General features: G+C 34.8%; 1 pseudogene; it reads left to right on the top strand.

Moving 5' to 3' along the window:
• The first annotated feature begins 13,414 nt into the window (after positions 1–13,414).
• LOC115229055 lies at positions 13,415–14,840 on the top strand (annotated as a pseudogene).
• Positions 14,841–25,715: the final 10,875 nt, after the last annotated feature.

Here is a 25,715-nt window from a genome sequence, read left to right on the forward strand (position 1 = left end):
TTCCGACTAAGAAATTTCTTAATTTATAAAAATTTAATAGGAAAAGATTAAACTTAAATATATTTAAAATATAAAATTATTTATAAAATGGTCACAGTGTGGTGAATTACGGTCTAAATATGTAATAGTATAATCATAAACATACACTTAGCAATAATTAATAACAAGACGTCTAAATGAATAGCAATATATTTCCTAATGGTAAACATTGCTTAAATGATTCCTGAGATTCTCAAGACTATTTGAAAAACGTAATCATAACAAAACTCAAAACCGACGACCAGAAACATTTACTTGAATTCGAGTCTTATTTCTCTACTTTTATAGACTCCCAAGAGTTTGTAATTCCCGCCTAAATATTCAGGGACTCAGATACTCGGTCTTTTGACAATAGGAGAGTTTGTGAACTTTTTGAGTTGGTGGGTGCTTTTTTTGGTGTCCAAACTACCAGACAACCACCTAATCCATCACCATTTACTATCCTCGTTCAAAAAACAAAATTGACTAAACGGTCCCTTTTTTGTGATAAATGTAGCCCTGGAATAAACTTCCGGGACCATCTAAATTCGGAGACCACCTTTCAAGTTCTGCGACGAAAGAATAAGCCTGAACAAAAAAAGGTCGAAACTGTCTCCCCTCCTACCGGAAGTGATATTATGTCCCTCGAAGAGCGTCAAGAAATTTACAGCAAAGCCCGTGCTCGGATATTCAGTGATTTGGAAACGTCTGACATTCCCGAGGTGCCTGTGCCAGAATGTTTGCTGGAAGCCGAGAAGAAGGTACAAGGATCCACCACTTTTGTCCGTTGGGATGACGGACATTCAGCGGACTTGTACTACAACGATGACAGTGCTTTTGTCAGATGCACAAGACCAATGTATCCCCAGGAACCTCCAGTCATGATGAAGTAAATCAGTGTTTGTTATATTGCAGTCCTTATTTTGTCCCTTGTTCGTATCCATCCTCGTACGCTGTTCCTGATTATTATTATGGGAATGTGGGTTGGCCATACCCACCTCCAATGCACTATTATCCGCCCAACAATTTTTATGGTGATCCCAGATATTACCTTCCGAGTAATAATCCTCAACAACCAGGAATGAGGCCTTCTACCGAGCCGAAAAATAATCGTCATAATTTATATTAATTGTTAAATAAATATCTCGTTTATTTGGAATATCGATATTTGTGTCCCTATGGTAATAAGATGTTTTTCTCTTCTTTCGATATCTACTTGTTAATTAACAATTATTGTGGGGTTAAAACGATAGGGAAATCAATAATTCAATTTTTCTGAAGTTGCAAACGCAGATTATAAAAGAATGGATAAATGAAAAGTCAATAGAAACAATAGACTGATCATCTCAGTTTCCATATTTAAACCCAAAACTTTGATTATTGTCCGATAGGTTGAACTTTTTCGACTTTAGTGTGTGATATTTTTTAATTTTATGTCTTTAATTGAACAAGGGTGCACAGCGACCGAGATTTGCTTTAAGAGTTAGCTCGTTTTTTTTCGAAAAGATTCTTCTACTAATGTCAGCGAGGAGTTGAGGCGCAGCCTTGCCAACGATTTTGTAGGTTTCGAAAACAGGGGGGACTTAAAAGCGTCTGGAATACACAGCATTTTGTCTTCTTCGACTCTTTGGCCTAAACACTGACATAATTCGAGTTCCTGCAAGTCTTGGGTAGCGTCGTCTCCAAAAAAAGTCGACGGAGGTGGCATCCCTAAAAGAAAAGGTTTTCGTCCCGTTTTGAGTTTTCTATGACAATTGGTAATTCATTTTCGTATTAATATTTAATTAATTACGATGTATTGTGTTACAACAACCTCCTTCTCTTAGTGTGGGGAGATCCACGTCAACGCGGAGTACAGATTCATGGCTACTCCTTTAACAGACCTTAATAACTCGTTTCAATTTGCCTGCTTTTTAAGATTTTTTTTAATACCAGCCTCTGGATATATGCCTTTAACTTATCCTCTACTCCGAGCGCATCCGGAGGCTTATTGAACAATTTTTATACAATTCTGTTCCAGGATAGTGACCATTATGTGTCGTGTCATATATTCTGTTTCAAATTATTTTCATTTTGTGATGGAGCATTTTCTTTGAATTAATTACTTTCAAAATTTCTACTTTTGTTGAGTAGTAATTTTTCTTATGTTCAAAGCCATCATAAAATTGAAGTAGCATTTTTTTCGCTTTATTACTACTGATTCCAGACATCTTTCAAATTCGTTTCTCGAAAAATAAAGTCTTTCTGTGTTTGCAAGCTGCAAATAGATATGACTGTTTATAAGGATTCGAGAAATATTCGTATTAATTTGTTCAAAATCTTGGATTCAATATCAATTAGTCAAATATAATACAGTCCGATCCCGCCTTGGAGCGCCAAATGTTTCAATTTGCCCCAAAATGTGGGGATATTTTAAAAAGTGAGGGTATTTTAAACATGCTTTTCTTTTTACTATTTTTTATTTTATTTCATTTCTTACAAATGGGTTAGATATGGAATTTGATTTTTAATTTTTAAGTAAATAAGAAACATTAATATTTTATAAAAACTGAATTATGAATAATTAAAATAGTCACTAATTGTTCTTCCAATTTTCTCTTTCCTTAACTGTTGGGTTAATTTTATTTTAAACTCATAGTAAATTTGTAGATTTTTGGAAAAATTTTGCGTAATCGACGTCATCGAAGAATTTTTAGAATGCATAAATAACTTCATTAACCTATGGATTAAAAATTTTCAAAAACCTTTTCACTTTCTTGATTCCACAACATGTGTTACTGGAACTAACAAATAATTTCAATAAAGAAAGTTTGAAATACAACGCCACTTCGTCAAAGTTAATAGTTCATGCTCCCATTTAAAACGGTCCAACCACCCGTTTGATGCTTTAGATATGTTCAAGCAAAGTTTTCGGCGATTTTGAACGCAATATTTTTTTGACAATGTTCCCGAAACTGGAATTGAATCATCCTTTAATTCTTGGAAAGCTGAAAAGACTAGCTTGTCTATCTCCAATAAATTAGACAAGTTCAAATTATTTTGTATTGATTGGTATGAAGGATACTTATCCTGACTTTGATCATAAAAAACAAGTAAAACTCTTTTTAAGCCGAGAAATGGTAACTAAAATAAGTAAATAATTTACTCAACATTTTTTACAATTTCACGTTGAGATAAAAAGTGTTCCGTGAAATCTTTAATAATTTTAAATTTTGTATCTTTAGTGAGAAAGAAATAAACTAACGTGTTAATAAAAATAATTTGATAAAATGGTTTAAAATTAAGAAAATTAATGAAAATTATACTTATTTTTTCCCAATTCGAGGTTTCAAAATTTGCTAGGAACTATGAAAAATAGCATTTATTACTGCCATGTACCAAATGCAAGGCTGCCTCAAAAACTCCTCACAAAGTGAGAGTGGAACTGTTTTTCTCTGAATGCAGCTAAACTAGTTAGATTGTGCGAATTACATCAAACTAGCATAAATCGATGACGGCGACTGAGGCATCCTGTACAAAGAGACCGTCGGGAAATACTTCCCTTCAAAAATATCGACAAACCCAACTGACATCAAACTAGCATAAATCGATGTCACTCAATTCGATTTAGTAATTGTATAATGAGAGTTCGTATTCATTTACCACTTCAAACAGATATTTCCAAACTCTTGACTTTTCTTTACATTGTGAAAAATTGTTTTCATTGCTTTATTTTTTGACATTGCTTCTTCGATCTTTTAAGACTCTAAAACCTATCGCTGTCCAGCACAACCATCCTAACATTTTGTACAAATAGATCATATTAGCCTTATACTTTTTGAGATTCTCTTTAAAAACCAACAGGATCAAAATATTTGTCGACATTTTGCACCATTTTTTAAAACGGTATCTACTTTTTTAGCAAATATTTTTACGTCACTAATAAACAACAAATAGTTAGTTAAATATACAACAGGAGAAGAGTTACTTATACACATCTTTGGGAACTATATGTAAACTTTGACTTGACGGATTTATTAACAAAGTGAAAAATGGGGAGAGAGTGAGTCTCCATGCGAAATTACTTTCCAGCTTAACTGTTTTAATTCTTTTATTATTCCAAATAAAAATGATTTAAATTTCTATGCAGATCAAGCACATGATATAATTCATGATTTACAGAGTCCAATGCCTCCTGACATCGATGCATGCAGCAAACAGGTTATTTCTATACTTACTGTTGAAACATTGGTTTATTAGCACCTTTGCGGTTTGACATGGGTTTTTGCTCCAGCCGATTATCCAAAATAATATTAAAAGCTTTATTTTTTACCATAAAGCATTCAAGCTATCAGTTTTTATTTTTTAATTAAAATTTAATGGTTACAAGACTGAATGTATGTGTGACTACCTTAAATCAATGGGCACTAGACTTTAAAGGAAACTACGAGCGAATACGACAATGTTTGAAACAAATAAATTGATCTTAAAGCTTTTTTAAACTCAAAAGACTGTCACTATAGACTTGGACCTGACTTGGAAATTTCTGGAGCCAGTTGCTGTTCTCATTTCCGACGCCGCGAAGTCCATAAAAACTCATGGAAGATTCTTGCCAAATTAATGAGAGAATTCAGTGATTCCGAGACAGTGTACGACGTTGGAATGTGACTATCATTTTTTATGAGCATAGGCCAATTTGTCACAAAGGGGACATTTATGTAACGAGGGCCATTTGTCATAAAGGGTGAGTTAATTACATAAAAGTTTAGAAAATTAAAATTTCTTATTCCCAAGCCTCCCTATAAAGCCTTTGAGACGTGGTTTTCGGTGCCGAATGATGAGATTGTGGAGTTGAAAATACCCGAAGAGGCATTGAATCTCGGGGTGGATTTTTTTCATTTTTGTTAGGAATTTGTATTATTTGGACCTCAGGATTTTGCTATCAACAATATTTTATTTTCTTATACTACTAAAATAAGGTTATACATATTTTGTAATTAAATTTAGAGAAAATAAATATGTTTATATAAGTTCTGACCCGGTTGCCCTCACTAGTGAATATATCAGCCAAAAGCGGGAAGTAAATATTATAAATATAAAAATAGACTTTTCATGTCATACTGCAGGTCAATGTCATCGGGTGTGATGGGGCGGACGTTTACTACGCTGGAAATTCAAAAATAGTAGATTTGAGTGAAAATATTAACATTTCTACAAATCTATTTTCCCTAAAATTAGTGGTAACTAAACTGGTTTCTAATTCGACAGGAATCATTGACTGCAACTCTACAATTCACAAACAAAGAGGTAAAACTAGATTATCATCTATTTTAAAGGATCGGGAATTAAAAAACAATTTAAATGTCTCCGTTCAAAATTTTAAAAAACTGTCTCCCCAAAGCAGAGTACCCCCAGTGAACAAACCGGAAATTTACTAGTAAATATATAATTATTAGAATAGCTTTATATATTCTGCGGCCTGTTGGCTGTACGACTATCTGGTCGGGTGTGGTTTAAATGGTTTTTTTCTCGCTTTAAGTGGGGGTGCTGACAGTGCCTGTGTCTCGCTTATTATTTCTGTTTTACTACGTCATATAAAACAGGAAAATGGTTTGTAGTACAAAAATTGAAATAAGTGAGCTCTCCACTTATTGGATTCAAGACCTGCTATTTTCAATCAAAACGAAATAGTTCAGAGAATTCCCGATTGAGAGCAGAAAATATAGCAAAAGAGATTGGATCGTATTTTTGAGGTTTTTGATTAAAGGGATCATTCAATCATCGAAATCGACGACGTCGTGGATTCTGTTGTCCGTTCATTTGACTCTGAAGGAATGTCTAGGGAATCATATGAAGGTCTTCCTTTAGAGAATTTGCAGGTAATTTGATTTTGTTTGTTTTAGGCCAGAACGCGTATGATGATGTCATATTTCGCTTCTGTAGTAGGTGGGCGTTCATTGCTAGTATTGGGAACAGGAAATGCAGACGAAAGGCACAAAAGATTTGTTATTTTAGTGCTGTCGGGTATTTTACAAAGTACGACTGTTCAAGCGCGGATATCAACCCGATTGGAGATGCCGGTAAAGATAAGATCAGAAATATACTCTCATGGTATAAGGAGCATATTACTCAGACTGAACAAGGAAGGGAAGCTATTGACCAGTATTCTTTTAAAGTTTAATTTTTAAGGGTTTTACTAGCAGTGCCCAGTGCAGAACTTTCAAGCACAGTTGACGGACAGCAAAATCAGACAGATGAGGTATCGCTATTCACAATTTATTAATAGATGGATTTAGGAATGACGTATAAAGAGATTGGTGAAATCAGAACGCGGTTTTGTGATAAATTGTTTGTCGTCTTATTAATGCAGTTTAGGGAGGGAATGGATGATTTAGCAGACGCTTTTCAGGAGGTTAGTTTTTTTATATCTATAAAAGAATAAGCTAAAAAAATTTTTCTATATGTATTCAAAAAATATGCATAAACAAGTTATACTTCCTCCATTTCTGCGCTTTTTTTCTAGTAATATTGGTCCCCGTCAACTTGTCCTGATGAAGTACAGTTTTCCAGTTAATTAAAATTAATTATTGATTTATATTTTCGATTGAATTTAATGTGTCCTCGATTTAAGTTTTTTAGGCATTCTTTCGAACTCTTGGAAATTTTCAGGTTAAAGTAAAAGGCGCAAAAATATAATATTTTGTTTAAACCCACATTAAATTAACCATGTTGTAAATCAGCGGTTCTCAAATGCGGCCCCCATGAATTTTTTTGCGGCCCCTCTAGAGTAACTAACTTTTTTAATTTTTTAATAATGTTTAAATTTAATTATTTATTCTTAAGGTTAAACATATCCATAATTGGTGATTTCATAATCAATTTGAAGCACGTTTTGGGGTACATTTATAAAATTTAATTTTTAGAATTTTAAAGAATTCCTTCCTTTAATGAAAATATTCACAACTCCATTCAGCGTGGAATTAGGATGCGCCTGCAAAGTTTCAACTAGAACTCATTAATTTACAACATGATATAGAACTGGCGGCATTGTTCAAAATGCGTCCATTATTAATTTTTACGAATTAATTCTCAAGACAATTCAAAAATATAACACACAATGCATTATGAATCTACTATTTATGCGAATCAATATTTAGTAAAATGGAGATATAAAAATATATAAAATATTTTTTGTGCGGCCCGCGAAGCTAATCTTAATTATCGATTTGGCCCTTGAGCTAAAAGGTGAGAACCCTTTGTAATGTTAAAAATTTGTATCCAGAAAAGTGAGTACGCTACAGTACATGTGTAGAAGGGACCCCAAATCATGTCCATCGCCAGGTCGAACTTAAAAATGAGATAAAAATCGTACATGAAAATGATAAGAAATGTTACATTTATTGAGTTGTGAACATAGTTGAGCTACATGTTCAAAATGAACATTCGAGTCAAGCAATCCGTGGGAAATAAACAGCCGCCCAGGTCTAAATGTTCACCAAAGAGTAAACTCGTTAGGAAATTTATTATATCTCGACAACGGTGAACACTTAGAGTAAACAGAAGACGCATTTATTCCCAGATATCTCTCAGTATAGACAGCGTTATACAGCGCCCAACATGATACTGGGGAAACAGCCACAGCTGCTTTAAATAGATCGGGATAATTCAACAACCCCAACAATGCAAGATAGCCTCCTTGCGAAATATTTCCGAAATACAAACCATAAGATGTTCCAAAAATTGCAACTCGAGACAAATCAATAAAATTTTCCATTTGATTTAAAACTCGAAGACCTTCTACCTGATCCTTCAATTCGAAGTTACCCTAAAAGTCACCATATTTATGTTTGACCAAATCACGGAAAATATATTGTTCAAAATCAAGTCCACGGTTGGCCGAGCCTCTCCCGTCCACGGAAACGGCAACATAGCCCTGATTGCAGAAAATTGAATATCTGATTAATAGCTCGAGGTAAACAAACATCATGTCGTAGCAACAGTGGTAGGAGTTGAAAATCGTCTGAACAGTCGGTCCTCCGTAGACCACAAGCACAACTGGCAATTTTTCACACTTATCGCAGTCCATTGGAATGCAATAGTGTCCGTTGATAGTATAACCGTCGACATCAAACTCAAAAACATGTCGAAAAACTAGAAAAGATGTGAAAACATTTCCAAACAGTTGTGGCGAACGTCAGAACAAAATATATCCACAAGTCGACGTACCCCGATTACCAGATCCACCGAAAATATGGAGACTCGTACCCTCGAAGCAACATTAGAATACAAGTCCACAAATTTGGAACAATCCTTCCATTTGAGCTAACAATGAAACCTTGTTGAGAAGGCAGAAATGAGTGTAACCAGACCAACTAACAACTCGGGGATCACAGCAAGGCTCCCCAAGTCCGGCATCCACAGAACACCTTAAATGAAGGATGAGAAGTCATACAAATGTAGTTCCAATCCTGTCTCAAACGAAGCAGTGAAAAATATACGTCCTCTAGCAATATTAATCTGATTGGATTAACAAACAAACCTCGGATTCTGCAATACAATTCCATTTCCCGGTGGTTAAAAAACGACAGGAAACAATTTTATCCGAGAACCGACCTGATCCTGAACTCAAATCCACCGTAATTATGTGTAGGTGACGGAATCCTGCTGAATCAAACGACAGCGAGTAAAGTTCCAGACCAACAGACTCCCGACAAGTGAATGACGTGTCTTTCTAAACCAATTCGAGGACATGTGAGTACATATGTATATTTTTTGACTTCAGATATCCTTAAAGTTATCAAATAATCCGAAATATCGAGGTTTTCTTGATCTTTGAGCAAATAAATGTTCACATCAAGAAGATATGTGACGAATACATTTTGTCTACGATTACACATATGAATCCACACACTAAAAAGTCATTCTGATAGTATTACTAGTCTCCAGAAGGACTGAACCCACAATCGACCAAATAAGTCCACTTTTTGAACACATTTCTTAGCGAATTTGGAGGCTCGTGAATATTTGAGATCACCTACGCTTTTAGATTTCCACTTGTTTAACTTTTTTAGACAAAAAAGTGAATGAAATAAAAATAAGCCGAAATTCTGGGACTTTATCCCCTATGAGTAAATATGATTGATATACCGGGCTTGAAATATGAGTGAAGGCCATCGAGGAGGCCTGACTGACTGCTGTTGTACACCGGGATTCCGAAATCGTTGTAGACCTCTGCCAAGACAAATCCTTCATATATCCCGTCTCCATCTGGAAAGGATTATTTATGATTAGGCTAACGGGGGATTGTTTTGGGAGACCACCAATATCCAGATGAACGGGAAAATTCGTCTTTTATAATTTCATGGGGGCCGAAATTGTCGGGATGTACTGTTAGGTGACATAAAGTCTGTCCAATAAAAGTGTCGAGTAAATAAAAGTCCTTTGTTGTGACCAAAGACAAGATGGAGTGTGAAAATGGGCAGATTTTTAAAGATTTAAAATTATAGGTATTTTTAATATAAATACAATTTAAATTTTCCTAAAAAATAATTTCAATTTAAAAATACGGAATCAATTTGAAAAATCCTTTGACATCTTGTGACGCAGTAAATAAATCTAAGATCCTCACTGCCCAAAAAATAAGAAATATAAACCAATTCTCCGACTAAACCCCTTTGAGTCAGTTAAGAAACATACCCCAGAGTATCAGGACTAATAACAACTTTAGTCTGCTTGTTATTCTTAGCATCAAAATCAGCACACGTAAAGTTAATTAGGCCGGTTTTGGAGTTTCTATTCAGGTAGAATACTCGGTCGTGATTATCGGATGTTGTGGTAAAGACAAGGTTGTAGGGAGCATCAAAATTGGGTTTTATAGACTTTTTGACATTATTTTTTATCACTGAATATTTATACATTTAATAACATAAATATAATTCTGTAAAATAAAATTTATATATTTAAAAAAATATTAAAATAAAAAAATTTAAACAAATTAATACCTAGTGGGTTATAAATGAACCATAGTCAAGAAGAGCGAGTAATTTGTGACCTATCCGACATAATGAACGTCGAAACTGAAATCAACGAAAAGACATGCTACTGGTGACTTCCCCACATAACCATCTCAGTGGGGGAAGCCGGCGACATTCCGAGGTGGAGGTTTACTGTTCCAAATGTGCCTGGTGGTACCACTCCTCTTGTGTCACCAAAAACGTGTCAATCATGACTCCTTTTTCAACTAACTACAATTTTGTATGCAAGAATTGTTCTGCTGATAATATCGAGCATTTTAGTAGAAAAGAACCAGGTTTGATTGTTTTTATAATTCAAAGGTGTCGTACAAATGTGCCACACTGTCTTGGCTAACCTTCTTTATTTGAATTCCAAGTCTACGGACAGGAGAGAATATTATCATGTGGAATTGGTACAGAGGATGTGCTAAGATGGCAGGATATTGTCCCTTTTATGGAGTCACATTGGAATGGCCTGACGACGATTCAAAAAATGCCAGTTTCCTCGTGGAAGCCACTTGTTCATAATACATTAGTAAGTGTCACACATCAACAATGTGATATTTAAATATTTATTTAATAATATATTTTTATAATTAAAGATCAAAAATCGAGATTTATTTATTCCAAGTAATTCTGCATATTTAAAATCTTGTTGTCAACTTAACGAAGATATTCCCATGTTCTTCACTCTCTGCTCTCAGGTGAGGCATTGTGGATTACTGGCAGTACCTCAGTACAATTTCTCCGCAAATGTTCACCAATAAAAGCATGGAATACCTATCCTCTACCACGGAGAACTGTATTTGTATATTTATATTAATTAAGTGAATAAGAAGGTTCAGAATAAGAGAGGACAGGCCACGGATTCGAATACTATCAAAAATCGAGTAAAAAAGTATAGTCCTTCACTACCCCGAGGGAACATCCTGTCAAACTCTATTCCGACGGATATCCGTTAGAACACACGTTCAACCGGGAAGGATATTTCTGGCACTACGCTCAGCCTGACCCATTCGCGCCTTTCCAGTCTCAATTCCAGGAATGTTTAGAAGGCACCAGTAATAATCCAATTCCCGCCTTTTTGTACCGTGCTTGGCTTCCCGCCAAAGTGCATTTGTCATATGTGGATCGAGGTACAACGTGGGTATTCACTATTAGCCCACCAATTGAAACTGGGGGATAATTTGATGGAGGTTACTGGACTGAAGGGGTACTCCATGGTGCGGGCTACTCACGGAATTTCCCACGGCACGTGGTATTGGGAATGCAAGTTTACTTCCCGCCCTAAGGACGCCCATGTCAGAATCGGATTTTCCCGCCTTTTCTGTATGTATTTAAGAATATTGGTAAGCGACTACTCAGGCACCGTGTGGTTACGACGAATTGAGTTATTCGTGGAGATCACGGAAGGGGACTGTTTTCCACAACAGTCGAGGGAGACACTTTTCAGGGGAATACGGCGAGGGGGATGTCCTCGGGTTTATGATTCACATGCCCTCTTTCGACTATGCTTTCCCCGAGTCATTAAAATCGAAGGTTTGTTGTATTTTTAATTTGTAGGCGTTGATGCGTTATCGAGGGAGTTATTATTTTGAGGAGATTGTGGACGTCCCCAAGTTAAAGCAGTCCACTAAACCCTGCGAGGGGTCATATGTAGGTCACAGGAGTCTACTTTAGATTGAGTTTTTTAAAAATGGTGTGAGTCAAGGAGTTGGGTTTGTCGATATTTTTGAAGGGAAGTATTTCCCGACGGTCTCTTTGTACAGGGATGCCTCAGTCGCCGTCAATTTTGGTCCTTGCTTTAGTGCTGTGCCACAAACGGATACGGTCTTTAGTCCGGTTTTGGTTTGTTTTATTGGCAGTTTAGTGATGTGGTGAGTTATGCCAATGTGGAATCTGTGTTGGCCGATGCTGTGTTTTTTACTGAGAATATGGACAAATTAACTGATTCTTTGAACTAATAATTTGTTGAGTTTTTTAAATGATTGTGTTTCTTCTCAGACTAGATATATCACTGCAAACGACGTAAACAGTGTAAAAATTGTTATCGTCGATTAAATTTGAAAAATTAATTAAAATAGTTAAATTATTTATTGTTTTTGTTGATTGAAAGTATAAAAAATATATATTTAGCGGCATTACTATCTATCTTTGTGATGGACGAACTACAAGAATTTGATTGTGAAAAAATAAGCGAAATCGAGTCTTTAGGCAATAAATGTCCAAATTAAAATTGTAGGAATAATTGAAGTTGAGGACGACATATCTGCAGTGCAGAATCTAGCATCAATTCCCGCTACGTAATCGACTACTTGACATTAGAAAACTTCAAATCCTATGCAGGGGTCACCAAACTCGGCCCATTTCATAATGTAGGCTAATTTCACATCAATCATAGAACTTTTCGTGCATTGTGGGTCCGAACGGCAGTGGCAAGTCCAACATAATTGACGCCATTCTGTTCGTGTTCGGTTTCCGTGCACACAAAATACGTTCAAAGACTCTGGCTGTCCATAAAAGTTCAAATTTTCCCCACCTCAAACACTGTTCGGTCTCCGTGGTCTTTAAACGTGTGGAAATAGACACCGAATCTCCCACCAAACAAGTGATTGCTCATAATCTATTGAAGGAGGACACTTTTGTACTTTGACGGACTGTTCAGAATGACGGGACCTCGACTTATTATTTCAACGATGAGAAAGTGACGGCTCGCGATGTTATTTGGAGACTAAAAAGTTACGGAATCGGCATTCAGAACAACAGATTTTTAATTCTTCAGGTGACGGATGATTGTTTAGCAGTTGGTAGGGAGAAGTGGAGCAGATTGCGATGATGAAGCCAATATCCTCCAGTGATGAGGGGATGTTGGAGTACCTTGAGGACATTATTGGGACTATTCGCTACAAAAGAGTGATCGATGTGTACCAAAGTCGTATCAGGATGCTCGGTCTTCATGGTTTTGGATTCAAAACATGTTTTAGCTTGTTAAGATCAAGCATTCGGAAGCTGAGAAGAACGAGCTCAGAGAAGCTCGGGACGAGGCGATTTATTTTCTTCAACTTTTAAATCAACTGGCCATTTGGAAGAACAAGTTGTTTTCAAAACATATGTATGTGCATTTAATTGTATTAATTGATAATATAATTTGAAAATATATATATTGGTGTATAATATTTATTATTAAGATTTTTACAAATTATTGTTTTTTAGATTTGTTTTGAAAAAACAAATATCTGATGATGATTCGAAAGTAAAGATGGCAAAGAAAGAGCTCGAAGAATGCGAAGAAAATCTTCAAAAATTCTATGAATTGAAGGACACAAAGACCAAGGAGTATGCCGAATTAAAAAAGTGTGTTTTCAAATCATTTGAAGGGAATTTAAAAAAATAAACAAAATTGGCGAAGACGCGAGACAAAAGTTCAAAAAACTGGAATATTTGGACATTCGTGTCAGAGAAGACCAGAAAATATGCAAAAGCAATTTGAAGAATGTTAAAGACTCTGTTGAAGCAGAGAAAACATCAGTTTACCTTAACGAGTCAATCTTTATTCATAGATCGATGAATGTCTCAGGAAAATCCCCCAAATAAAAGAAAAGCAGCAGGAATTGAACAGTCACGTTGTAAAACTGAACGAAAATTACGAAAAACACAACAAAAACTTTCAAGCAGTACTCGAAACACTCAAAACGATAACCAAAGTTTAATTCAAGTATTAATTGCCAGCCAATTCAAATCAAAATTCAACGACAGGAGCAGACTATGAGTGAATTGGAGAGCAAGGCTGACAAGGCCAAGCACAATGTACTATACTGGCTAATGTTAGTTTGAAATTGCCGAATCAGAATTTAATTTTTACAAAAGTGAGACTGACTCGGCAGAAAATAAAGTCGAGTCAATCCAGGCTCAACTCAATGAGTTCAAAGAGTCACTGATTTCCAAAAAAACGTAGATGGATTGTTTATTGTAGTCTTTATTCCGAAAATCTTGAAAAGCTGCCACAAATCACGACTGAAATCGAATCTATGAAGAAATCGCTAAAGGAAACAACCTCAAAGGTGGACTCGATTGGGAAAAAGGTATATTTGTGAGTAATTCCAAGATTGCCAACACGAGAGAAAATGTGGAAGAGATGAGGTCACATTCGTCGGCAAACAAGAGCAAGGGGGCGATAATGAAGACTTTGATGGAAGAAAAGAAGAACGGGACGCTGAAAGGAGTGATTGGACGATTTGTATTGACGGACGAATATGTTTAGGGAGATTTGGGGGTCATTGACACAAAATATGATGTGGCTATATCCACGGCCTGTTCAAGACTGGATAATATTCTCGTTGAGGATCTCGACACCGCAGAAAGGGCAATTCAGTTGTTAAAATCACGGAATCTTGGATCGGCGACTTTTGTGGCCTTGGAGATTATAAGCAAATTAAAGGCTGAGAGTTCAAAGAGAGTGAAAGTGTAGTTTTGTGGCCAATCATTGTATTTAGGCCGGAAGGGTCGCAGAGGCTGTTTGACCTGATTACACCAACAGAAGAACGGTTCTCCGTCGCCTTTTTCTTTGCAATTGGAAACACGTTGGTGACAGATAACATCGACAAGGCATCTTCCGTGGCATTCGGAAGTGTTCGTTACCGGGTAGTGACCCTGGATGGACAACTAATAGAAACATCTGGTAGATTGTGTCTCTTAATCGATATAGGAACATTGAGTGGTGGTGGAAATAGAAGATTGAGTAACAAAATGGGATTATCGTCGGTTGACTACCAAAAAGGAGTCAATTCGAGTACATTGTTGATTTCCGAGCAGAAACTGGAGACTGTATGATATAAAATGACAATTCTTAGTTGATGAAGGAGATGGGAGATCTGGAAGTTCAAAGACAGACTATTTCGGATAGTTTGGATAGACTGGGGACCGATAAGAGAAGAACTGAACACGTGTTGGAAAGACTTAAATTGGAGATTCGAGTTGTCGTGGATGTTTGATTTTAAGGGTTGTGAAGAGAACATGTCTTTATGTCAAAAAAAGTTGGAAGGACTAAAAAAGAAAGCATCTCAGGTGATCGTCGACACCAAGGCTGTGGGCCAATATGAGAAGCGCCTGCAGCAGTGTCGATTAGAAAGGGACTCGACTAAGGGTTTGGCAGACAAGCAAAAGTCGGTGGTGGAGAAGTTGTACGCTGAACTGAGCGAGGCCAGAGGAACACGATTCGTGGAAGCTCAGAAATGCCTTGATGAAGCCACCACCAAATTGAATTCAGTCAACTCCGAAATTGGTCGTCTTTCAGTAGAACTTCGTCGATATGACATGTTTGGCTGATTCGAATGACTGGCAGGCATTACAACAAGTCTTCGGAAAGAATGGGCAGTCTGGAGGCTGAGAGGACTAAGTTGGAGGAACGATTGGAACAGATTCAGAAGGAAATCAGCGACATTGACTCGCAGGCATCGGAATTGATCATGTCGAACAAGGAGGCGACTGTATGTTCAGATTGACTATTTCAGGAAAATGCAGTCAGTTTGGGAAATACTCTCAAGTCACTCGAGTCGGAAATAGATGGAATGCGTTCTGAGGAACAAGACCTTCGCCGGTCGAAAATAGCATTGGATGAGAAATTTGAAATGATCAGTCACCAGTTAAAAGACTGTATGGAGAAAGTGAGCATTGGACCCAACAAGTACTCATTTGTTTTGATTATATATTTAGCGCGATAAACTTACATTGAAAGAAGTGGACGGAGTCACGGCAGAGATGCCCCAATTGTCTGACGAGGATTTGGAAGGAATGGTGGTCGGGAAGTTGGACTCGAAAATAAAGGAGATAGAAAAGGAGCAAAAGACCTTGAATCCGAACATGGCAGCCATTGAGGATTACAAGGAAAAGGTGTGAATTTGGGTATATTTGTGAGGAGGAGCAATATTTGCGACAAGTGGATGTGATGGAGAGGATTACCAAAGTCCGGGACCAACAGCACGGTTACTTGGAAAAAACCAAAAAGTTGAGGTTGAAGGAGTTCACTGCTGGATTTGAAGAAATTTCCCTTAAACTAAAAGAGATGTACCAAATGATCACATTGGGCGGGGACGCCGAGTTGGAGTTGGTGGATTCACTCAATCCATTCTCTGAGGGAGTCATTTTCAGGTGAACTGTCGTGGGAGTATATCTGACAGTGTGCGACCACCAAGGAAGACGTGGAAAAATATATCAAATTTGAGCGGAGGAGAGAAGACAATGAGCAGTCTGGCTCTGGTGTTTGCACTTCATCACTATAAGCCATCCCCTTTGTATGTAATGGATGAAATTGACGCTGCCTTGGACTATCGGAACGTGTCCATTATTGCACATTATATTAAAGTCTGATTGATTTATTATTTTTAGAAATGGACGTCAAATGCCCAGTTTGTCGTGATCTCACTGCGATCTCACATGTTTGAACTAAGTGATCGACTGGTCGGGGTGTATAAAAACAATGATTGCACATGTACTGTTTTGTTCCATCCTCATAACTGATTTTTTGCTTAATCTTTATTTAAATTGACTTGTGAACTATCAAGTGGGATAGGGCTTATTTGCTATTAACGTTTTGTTTTAGATATCGATTGTTAGTGAAGAAATTAATGGTTATTGCCGTTATTAGTTTTTGCGTGAGCACAATTTGTAGTTGATTTGTAAAATACACTATCATATTTGTGATTCTTTTTGAGTAATCTTTTTTGAAAAGTTGTGCATAGACGAAAATTGTTGAAATTGGTTATCAAATTCCTGGTGTTTTTAATTTTATTATTCACCATTTTTTAAAAAGTGAATTGTACTATATATTATCTGAATTTTTTTCCGATTCCAAATATTGATTATATATTTTAGCTTTTGCATTTTTAAATAATTTTGATAACATAGACACTAGATTAGTTTTTTTCTTTAATCACTTAGATTTCCATTTTTTTATTTTGTAGAGCAAATGATAATTTTTTCAGCCAAGTTTGATTTACGTTTTTTTACAATTTTTAATAAAAAAATTTATGATTAGACTAATTTTGTGAATATATCTTTAAAATATTTATTCTTTTACAAAAAATAATTTACAGGACTTAAGCTATTTTCCTATCACATCCGTCTCATTGGTGACTTTAAAGTGTTATACTATAAATTCCTTTAATAAAAACGGTCTTTTTAATTCTTAAAACTTAAAAAGACTGGATGAAAATTTTGTGAGTTTCTCAAAAAATATCTTTTGATATAGAAAGTAATTATAGAGTCACGGTTTCTTTCTCATCAAAACTTCTTTATATAACTGTATAACAAAATTACCTTTGTATTTGAAAATATATCGAACTGAGCCCTGCTTAGTCAATTTTAACATACCTAACAATCAGTTTCTTACAATATTAAATCAAATTAAACGTTAACGACAGGAATAACATGAGTTGACATAAATAGGTGATTATGAACATTAAGTTTACTTTTATTGTACAATACAGGAAAAGTTAATGGATAGATTTTATAAAACGCCAATTATTTTTAGTGCATGTCAATCAAACCATTGAGGTCCAACATAAATATCAGCAACAAAATATCTAACTAAAATACATGCATCCTAATTGAGTCTTAATTACATATCATTTCGCAAATTTATTAGTCAGTAAAAATTAAACCATATATACAAATGTTATAAATATGATTCATAAAATTTAATAACGAGTTCAGGGTACTCCAAGGATACCTGGGAAGCTAGAACGAAATCAACCTCGATAGAGTGCTCCCTAAAAGCAATAAACATAATTAAATACCATTTCACGACAAACCAGAGCTTTTCATCTGCTTTAGTCATAGCCAATATAGTCTCAATCTTATGGCCTGCCACTAATCGAGAGGAGAGATCTTGTTTTAAAAATTTTGATTCATATTTGGAAATCAATTCTGGACAAAATAAATTGTTTTCTGGTTCCCAAGTTTCTCTAAAATGATGTAAAAATTAACTTGTTAAAATCTTTCCATTTGATGAGATAATAATAAACCCCGCCATGTTGGACTCGGTCTAAAATTTTGTCCACCTCAAATTCAAGACTGTCGTCCATTGTCTATAATTTAACCGTAAAACATGTACAACAACAAGTGGTTTATGAAATAATAGTTTTCCATTATTAAAAAACAACATTTAATTATTTTATTAAATTTTTTTAAGCATGAAATGAATCGCAGCGCAGGCCGTTTTTCTTGCCACTCGGATATGGAAAGCGCCAGATGGCAGGACAACATTTCCCTTCGATCACAGGAAAGGCCTCATCTGGGACGTAACAAGCTCCGACAAATTCTCAGCACATAATCTGTTCTCGGCAGTTGCTGAGTCCGGTTTTACAAAACTTGTCCCTGGCCAGAAATCACAAAGAAATACTTGTTCATGGCTAGAAATCATACATTTGCACCAATAGCTGTTGAGATGTACGGAATCATTGACCCTGAATCGTTTTCTTTTCTTCGTCGGCTGGGGACGAAGATTGAAAGGCTAAATAAATATCCTAAAGAGACTTCACATCTTTACCATATAGTCTCGTTGTCAATCGTCTGATGGAACTGTCAGGCCATCTAATACACCGGCACTTTGAAATAATTTTCGTCTATTTTTTATTGTCTGAAAAATGAAATGAATCAATCAGGAAGCAGGAGCTAAATAAATAAATCAACTAAGAAACAAAAAGGATATTCGAGAGGCCAAGGGTCAGCTCAACGAAGCCGCGCCGCGATTAAGTAGCAGTTTCCGCAGCACAGCAATCAAGATTCGCTTGGAAAGCCAGCTACTATTCCTCCGATCGTTAGTTTTCGTTAAAATTTTTTAACCAATGTCAGGAGAAAGTTGAGTCGCAGCCTTTCCGTAGATTTTAGAGGTTTTGAAGAAGGGGCGTAAAAACTCGAGAGCGTCCGAAATCCACGCATATTTTGTAGCCTGAACACTGGCGGAAACCGCCGGTTTGCTGACTGTCTTTTGTTAACAGTCACAGAAAACGCGTCGACACAGGTGGCATTCAAAATCATTAACTTTCTTTCTTTAAAGGGAGAGTTAGTCCCATCGGGACATTTTCCTTCACTTTTATTAAATTGGAGTAAAAATTGGTTTTAATTTAGTCACTGCGAAACTGAATTGTCTATCTTGGACCCACACAAGAAAAAAAACAAGTAAGGATCAGACCACGGTTTTACCTAAGATTAACTAAAAATAAAACTCCTTTCTTAAAATAAAGTGTGTGTCCTACCTATGCGGAACTATAAAATACTATGGCTCTGCGAAAAAGGCTATATTGATTGAGTGATACAAATTAATTGAACTAAAAATATTTTTGGGAATCACCTAAAACTATTTCGAACATAAAAATGCGGAAGCATACATAATTACTGTCATGCCCCTACTATGAATATAATAACGAAGTGGCCAGAATAAACCGAGCAATTTTACAGGGTTCTCGCAACGAATTGCTTTATTTTTATTTAATACAATTTACGCTTGATTTTGTAGTATTAATGACATTTAATTACTTTATTAATAAAATGTTAGAGATTACAATGATTTATTTATCTTTTTTAAGCAGCCAGGAAATCACCTCTTTATCATCATAATAATTTTCGGGACTTTTGGAAAATAATTTATCACCGTCTTTTATCATTCTTAAGGGAATCGAGTTCTATTTGATTTAATTAATGAACATTACAAAATTTTCCATCAGATTCATATTGTCGATCAACACCAAATCTTGATTCATAAAAAAGTATTTTTGAAATTGATTCTAAAAGTAAGAGCGTACTTATAACGGTCGAGCGACAAATTGCCTCAAGTTGTTTTCCCACTAATGTCTTCCATTTTTTCCCTGCAGGTTGCTTTATTTCAAGTAAAGATTGCAGTTTGTTAAAATTTTCACCATAAACCGTCTTAAGCAAGTTCATTCTGACATTGTTGTGATAGTTTTACCCTGCTTTCATTGACTGACGCATTTGACAAGTTGTTGTCAAGCGGCGAATTGTAATTACTGGACTTCTTGTGGTTTTCTTTTTTGTTATTTTACTCGGAGTAAGGATTGCCGAAAACATTACAATTCTATCCTGGTCAAATTTTTCATCGAGAAATTTTGTCCCAATAATAGTGGGTTCGTACCACTGCACAATAAACCCCGGTTCTAAAAGCTGCCATACAATAAATAACTTATTCGACTAGCAGACATTACTGGTAGAAAAATATGTGCTTTCAGATTTTCTACCATGTCAGAATAGTCTATTGATAATTGAGACAGCAATACTTTTGTCAATGCATGCTAGAAAGGAGTGTAGAAAGAAAAGTCTGTGACTCAATTTTGATGAAGAGTAGGGTGTGATTGGAGATAGATTTTCATGTTTTCCAGTTGTTGGAGGATCCATCTTGTTCTCAAAATGTTTGATTATGAAATTTAAATGATTGTTACTCATTTGCTGGTATTGAGCAAAAATGTCTATTTTATAGTTACCTACTGTACCGTGATAGTTTTCATTTTCGGATTTTCGAGAGTATATTTCGGTTTTTTTCAATACGTGGAAAAAAGTCGGATTTATGTTTTTGACATCCATTTTTTGTGCTATTTTAGCATATTTATAAGGAACTCGAAAAAATTTTCTTTTCTACGAATAATTCTACTGCCTTTTCCATTTTATTTGAAAAATTTCTAGTTTCATTTATTGCATTATCTGCAGAGCTGATCAGACTCACCATTTGTAATCCATTCCATGCCTGTAATTTAACATTAGAGCAGTCGATTGGAACTATTCTTAGGCCATCCTCTTCCTTCTAATAATTCAACAAAGAACAACCGTATTGGCCCCTTCTCTTTCGCTTGCACACGAAGCCACGAAAGTTAAGATCAACTTTTTAAGGTACCTAGATAGTAAAAGAACTCGATACTTTAAATTCATCCCGCATTTAAAATATTGGGAAATTCCAATAGTCATGTGCTCAATATTATGATTGGAGATACATCCATGGCAGTACATCAAGGATTGGACATATCCTACCAATTTATTATGATGATTACCAATTTCTAGATGAAATTCAGCTTGTAACAAAAAATCAGAATTTTCGATAATTTTTAAATCATCTAGAAGTTGAAACAAGTTTTTTTGTATTGTGATTAGACTATTTTTTATTTCTTGTGCACTATAAAAATGTCAATTATATAAAAGTGACTTCTCTTCGGGAAAAATAATCGTCTTTCTCAATTTTAGACAGTTTGTCCTAAATTTCAGTTTGATTAATGGCATCACAAAGGAACTGTATATAGAGTCTCCCTCATATAACGAATACTAGAAATACTTTAATGACCCATACGATAATTAAAATCGCATTTTCTATTTTTACGAGAATAGAATCGATCATTAGAAGTGAGAAATGGTCCAGGAATGTCAAGTTGTGATCAGAATTTAAACAAGTGAAAGCAGCCAAAATTTCACAAAACGTGGCGGAATAATTAAACCCGGGCTCAATATTATCAATCCATTCCTTTAATAATTAGGAAAAAATGCCTGGAGTTCTAAAAGAATGTTTTTGATTCCAAGCCGGGCTTTCTCCTGAAATCGACACTTCAGCAAAAGCAGTTCGCAGAATCCATGTGAGTCATTTCTCTTCTTAAAAATGTCAATGATGCCATCGATGAAAGTTATCCACGGAGTGACGATTTCTATAATTATTGACTATTCCAAACCAATTATCGGGCCGTATCCAATTTCTTCCTGAACAGAATATAGTAATGCAAATGTGTTTTCTCTCCAAACCTCGAAGGAAACTCGACATTGTTCGTCAAATTTTTCACTTCTAAAATCAAATGAATTAATTAACATTTTTGAGTTTCCTTTCAATCCTTCTTTTTTGTTAAACCTGAGATTTTTAATTTTAGGAATACTTAGTGAAAATATGATTGAAATCTTTGTAGCTCATTATGGTCATGTTTTCCTTAAAAATTTTGATGCTGTGTTCATTGGAACAAGTTTCTCGATGTAATTCTCCAAGAACAAGACGAAGTTGGAAATATATTTCAATTTCGATTGAATCTAAATTAACTTTTTACTTTTCACAGACTTAGTTGAGATATGCTTGATGTTATTATTGATTTTATAGCTTCCGTTAAAATTGTATTACATTTCTGAAGCACCAAATACTTTACATCGCTCAGCGGAATTTCGTTATTCAAGAAAGTTACCAATCTTGTATAATTGGTTTCAATTGTCTGATCTGCAGCTTAAAAATGTATTATCATTTGCCTATATTTCCGTGAATAGTTTCCTTGTATTTTGTATTAATTTCGTCATCTCCAAAATGTGTAGGAATTCCTTCGATCGCTGATGCCAATTTTATGAAGATCATTGAGTAAAGAAGATATATCGAATAATTCGTAGGAGTTTTGAATTCGTTTATATGCTTTTCTATTAGTTTGGTATTCATCAGATATTCCAAAATCTCAAAAATTAGCACAACAAAAAACCTTTAAATTTGACTCTTCGCTTAGTGGACGAGCATTGATAAATTTATTATATTGAGGAATTGGTTCGGTCGCCAATTCCGACCACATGTAGTCGTCGATAATCCATCTAAAAACAGTGATCGCTTCGTCCATCAATCCAAGTTTTAGTAGTGATTTAGACCTTAATATTCGAATTTTTATCACAAATTCCGCCTTTTGTTCGATATTATTATAAAATAAACTCAACAATGTCAACAATGGCAACACCTAATAAAAAAATATAACGAAGTATTCACTTTAGTGTAGAATCCGTAAGAATAAAACAAGTTGGAAAGCCAAAATACACTAGTTACCAGTGATTCAAGATCCAAATCAAGATAATTATAATCGAATTCAAATCCGAATAGATTCACATATGTCTGACATCCAATTTCTATCAATGCATAATCCATGTCATCATGTGGATATTGCCCAGACTCAGCCAATAGAGACTTTGGTTAGTTTTATTTATGACTACTTTAATGACGTTAGTTGCAATGAGTCCATAAACGATCTGTCTATTTACATTTTTGTTGTATACGTATCTATATATTAAGCAATATTTAAACAAAGATATATAGATTGCCATTCGGGCAGCCAGAAGGTATTCATATAAGTCCCCTGAAGTTTTATTTAAAATTCCAATTGTTGAAAGTTCTTCGACCTTTTGAGCAATATTTTCAGCATCATTTATACTCTTTCGGTAACATGTAGTAAATATTCCGGCGACCCAGCTTATATAAGACTTTCTGCTAGAGTAAATATAAATATGTTGACTTTATGCAGTCTGTTTTTTGATGCAAGATTCCAAGCTCGGCAAAACACTGACTAATATTTTTCCAGTTCTTTGTTTTTAGTGATTCGTCTAAACGTCAGTTTTCACTTACTACAAACCAATAGCAGCGTTGTATTTTGTTTCCACTTGATTTTTATCAACATTCAGAGCCGGGTTCACTCTTATTAGCCCGATATTCATGCTTGGTGACTGTGATTCCACTGTTTGAAAAATATGATGAATAGTTACCTCCTTTTTCACTGATCAAATAGCAAGAAAATATTTGCTTGGCTTCATCTCTAAGTCCAATTGGTGATCGGTTGGGTGTTATTTTTTGAATTGCGTTTTTTATGCTTTCGGTAAAATATTTTGTATATAAATGGTTTAGTTTGGTAGTTGAAATAACTTTGAATAAGTAAATAGACTCATACTTTCTTTGGTTATCAAAATTTCTGTGCAATGCAGTGTTAGAGGGAGTCCAACAAGCCATGTTCGGTCGCTAAATATCAAGAACGAAACAAACTTGAAATAAGCACACAACTTAAGGCATAACAAAATAGTCGTTTCATATTTTTTGCAATTGTAGGCAAGACCAATTACTTTTAGAACAAATTTTTTAATCCATAAATTATTCAAAGTTTGCATATCTTCAAAATTGCTGTTATTTATAGTGTGAACTAAACTTTCAGTAGTAATAACGTCCGAATAATATTCCTAGATGTACAAAAAATAATTACTAACATTATTCAGGTTTCGGGTCATCAATTGCATGTCCATTAATAAATTGCAAATAATCGACAGTGAAGTGATGATTGAATTATAGAATACCATGCCGGTTAGTTCTATGAAGTTTATTTCGACTTTTTGTAATAAGTTGTAGATTTTTTTGGCATTGTTTCGTAAGATTATCGGGTGATCCCATCGTTCTGCCAAAACCTAAAAAAATATAGTCTCATTATACAATGCTTTTCCTTAGAGCCGTAAAAGCTTTATTCAGTGTTGAATTAATTTTTTCGGAGTCTTTCAATATTTTTGTCTCCTCAATCTTTTCATCGTATTCATTCATCAAATTAGGACGTTCTGAAAGGACGTAACTTGATTCAAATGAACAAAATTCATTTTCCAATAATATTTTTCTAAATTTGTTATAGTCAACTATGCCTATTTTTAGTTCGGACATGTCTAGAATATTTGTTTAATAACGTTTCAATTATTGCTGTCCCCATGTAAAAATAAAACTGAAATTTTATCAAAATATTTCATACTTTTATTTTCCAAGGCTTCTCGAATTCGATTCGTTTTCTAATGATGAATCTGTTTTGTTTCCTTGTCGAATTTGCAGAAAAAGCCTTTCTATATCCTTTCGCAGCCTGCAATGATTATATAATAACAAACGTTGGTGAATTTACTTCCTTCGTCGTTTTTGATCTATAAATATAAGCAGTAATAAAAACCATTTCCTGTATTTTACTTGTAGTCCTGTCTTTTATTTTATCCTAGTAAATTATTTCTGTTTTATAATTAACCTGTTGTGCCACTTCCTTTTTAACAAATCGTCTATTCTCATATTAGAATGCTAAATAACAACCGATTTATATATACGGTGGTGTCATTTACCATATCGAGTAAAATTTTATATTCTCTTTCAAAAAATGCTTTTTCTAGACATTTGCATACAATTTCCAGATATTGGGAGTTCTTTTTAAATAAATGTACTAATATTAAGTGTTTAAGTGTCTACTTTCACGAGAAACTGTCTTTATAGGATAACTTATTATTCTCGCAAAAATGGTAGGGATATCTTCAGTTCCACTCAGTTGTTTCTCAATTGAAGTCACTGTTGTATATAAAATGCTTACTTTGTTTTCTGGCGTTTTTGTCGTTTATACTCATTGCCAGGACATGGTTAATATTGCTTAAGTAATGATTTTCTTTGGCATCCCCTTTTTTACAATGAACGTCACTGAATGATGATATTATTGCCCTCGTTGTTTGGTAAATATAATTTCGAATGTCTTTATTTCCAAGTATGATCAAATTCTAAAACAGGCTAATAAGAATTAAGCAACTTTAATAACGTAAAGAGCAGTTCCAGATATTATTCGGGCAAAATTATTATTCAGAATTTTTGCGGTTAAAGATTTTTTAGGTAATTCTCCAATGACGACTATGACTTTTATTAAATCCTATGAAGCATAACCCACTTTAAAACTAACCTCAACAACTTTTTTATCATAGATTGATTTGTATATAAAAATTGAATAATTTGCGTATATTTTTGCAATTACTTCTACCACTGTCTTAATATCTTCCATAAATATCGCAAGGTTCAATACAGATTGCAAAAGTACTCCGTATTTTAATTTTTTATACTAAGATGATATTTATTTTAAATACATATTTGTCCAGAAATAT

The sequence above is a fragment of the Octopus sinensis genome, unplaced genomic scaffold (assembly GCF_006345805.1).
Source record: "Octopus sinensis unplaced genomic scaffold, ASM634580v1 Contig11667, whole genome shotgun sequence".
Lineage (NCBI taxonomy): Eukaryota > Metazoa > Mollusca > Cephalopoda > Octopoda > Octopodidae > Octopus > Octopus sinensis.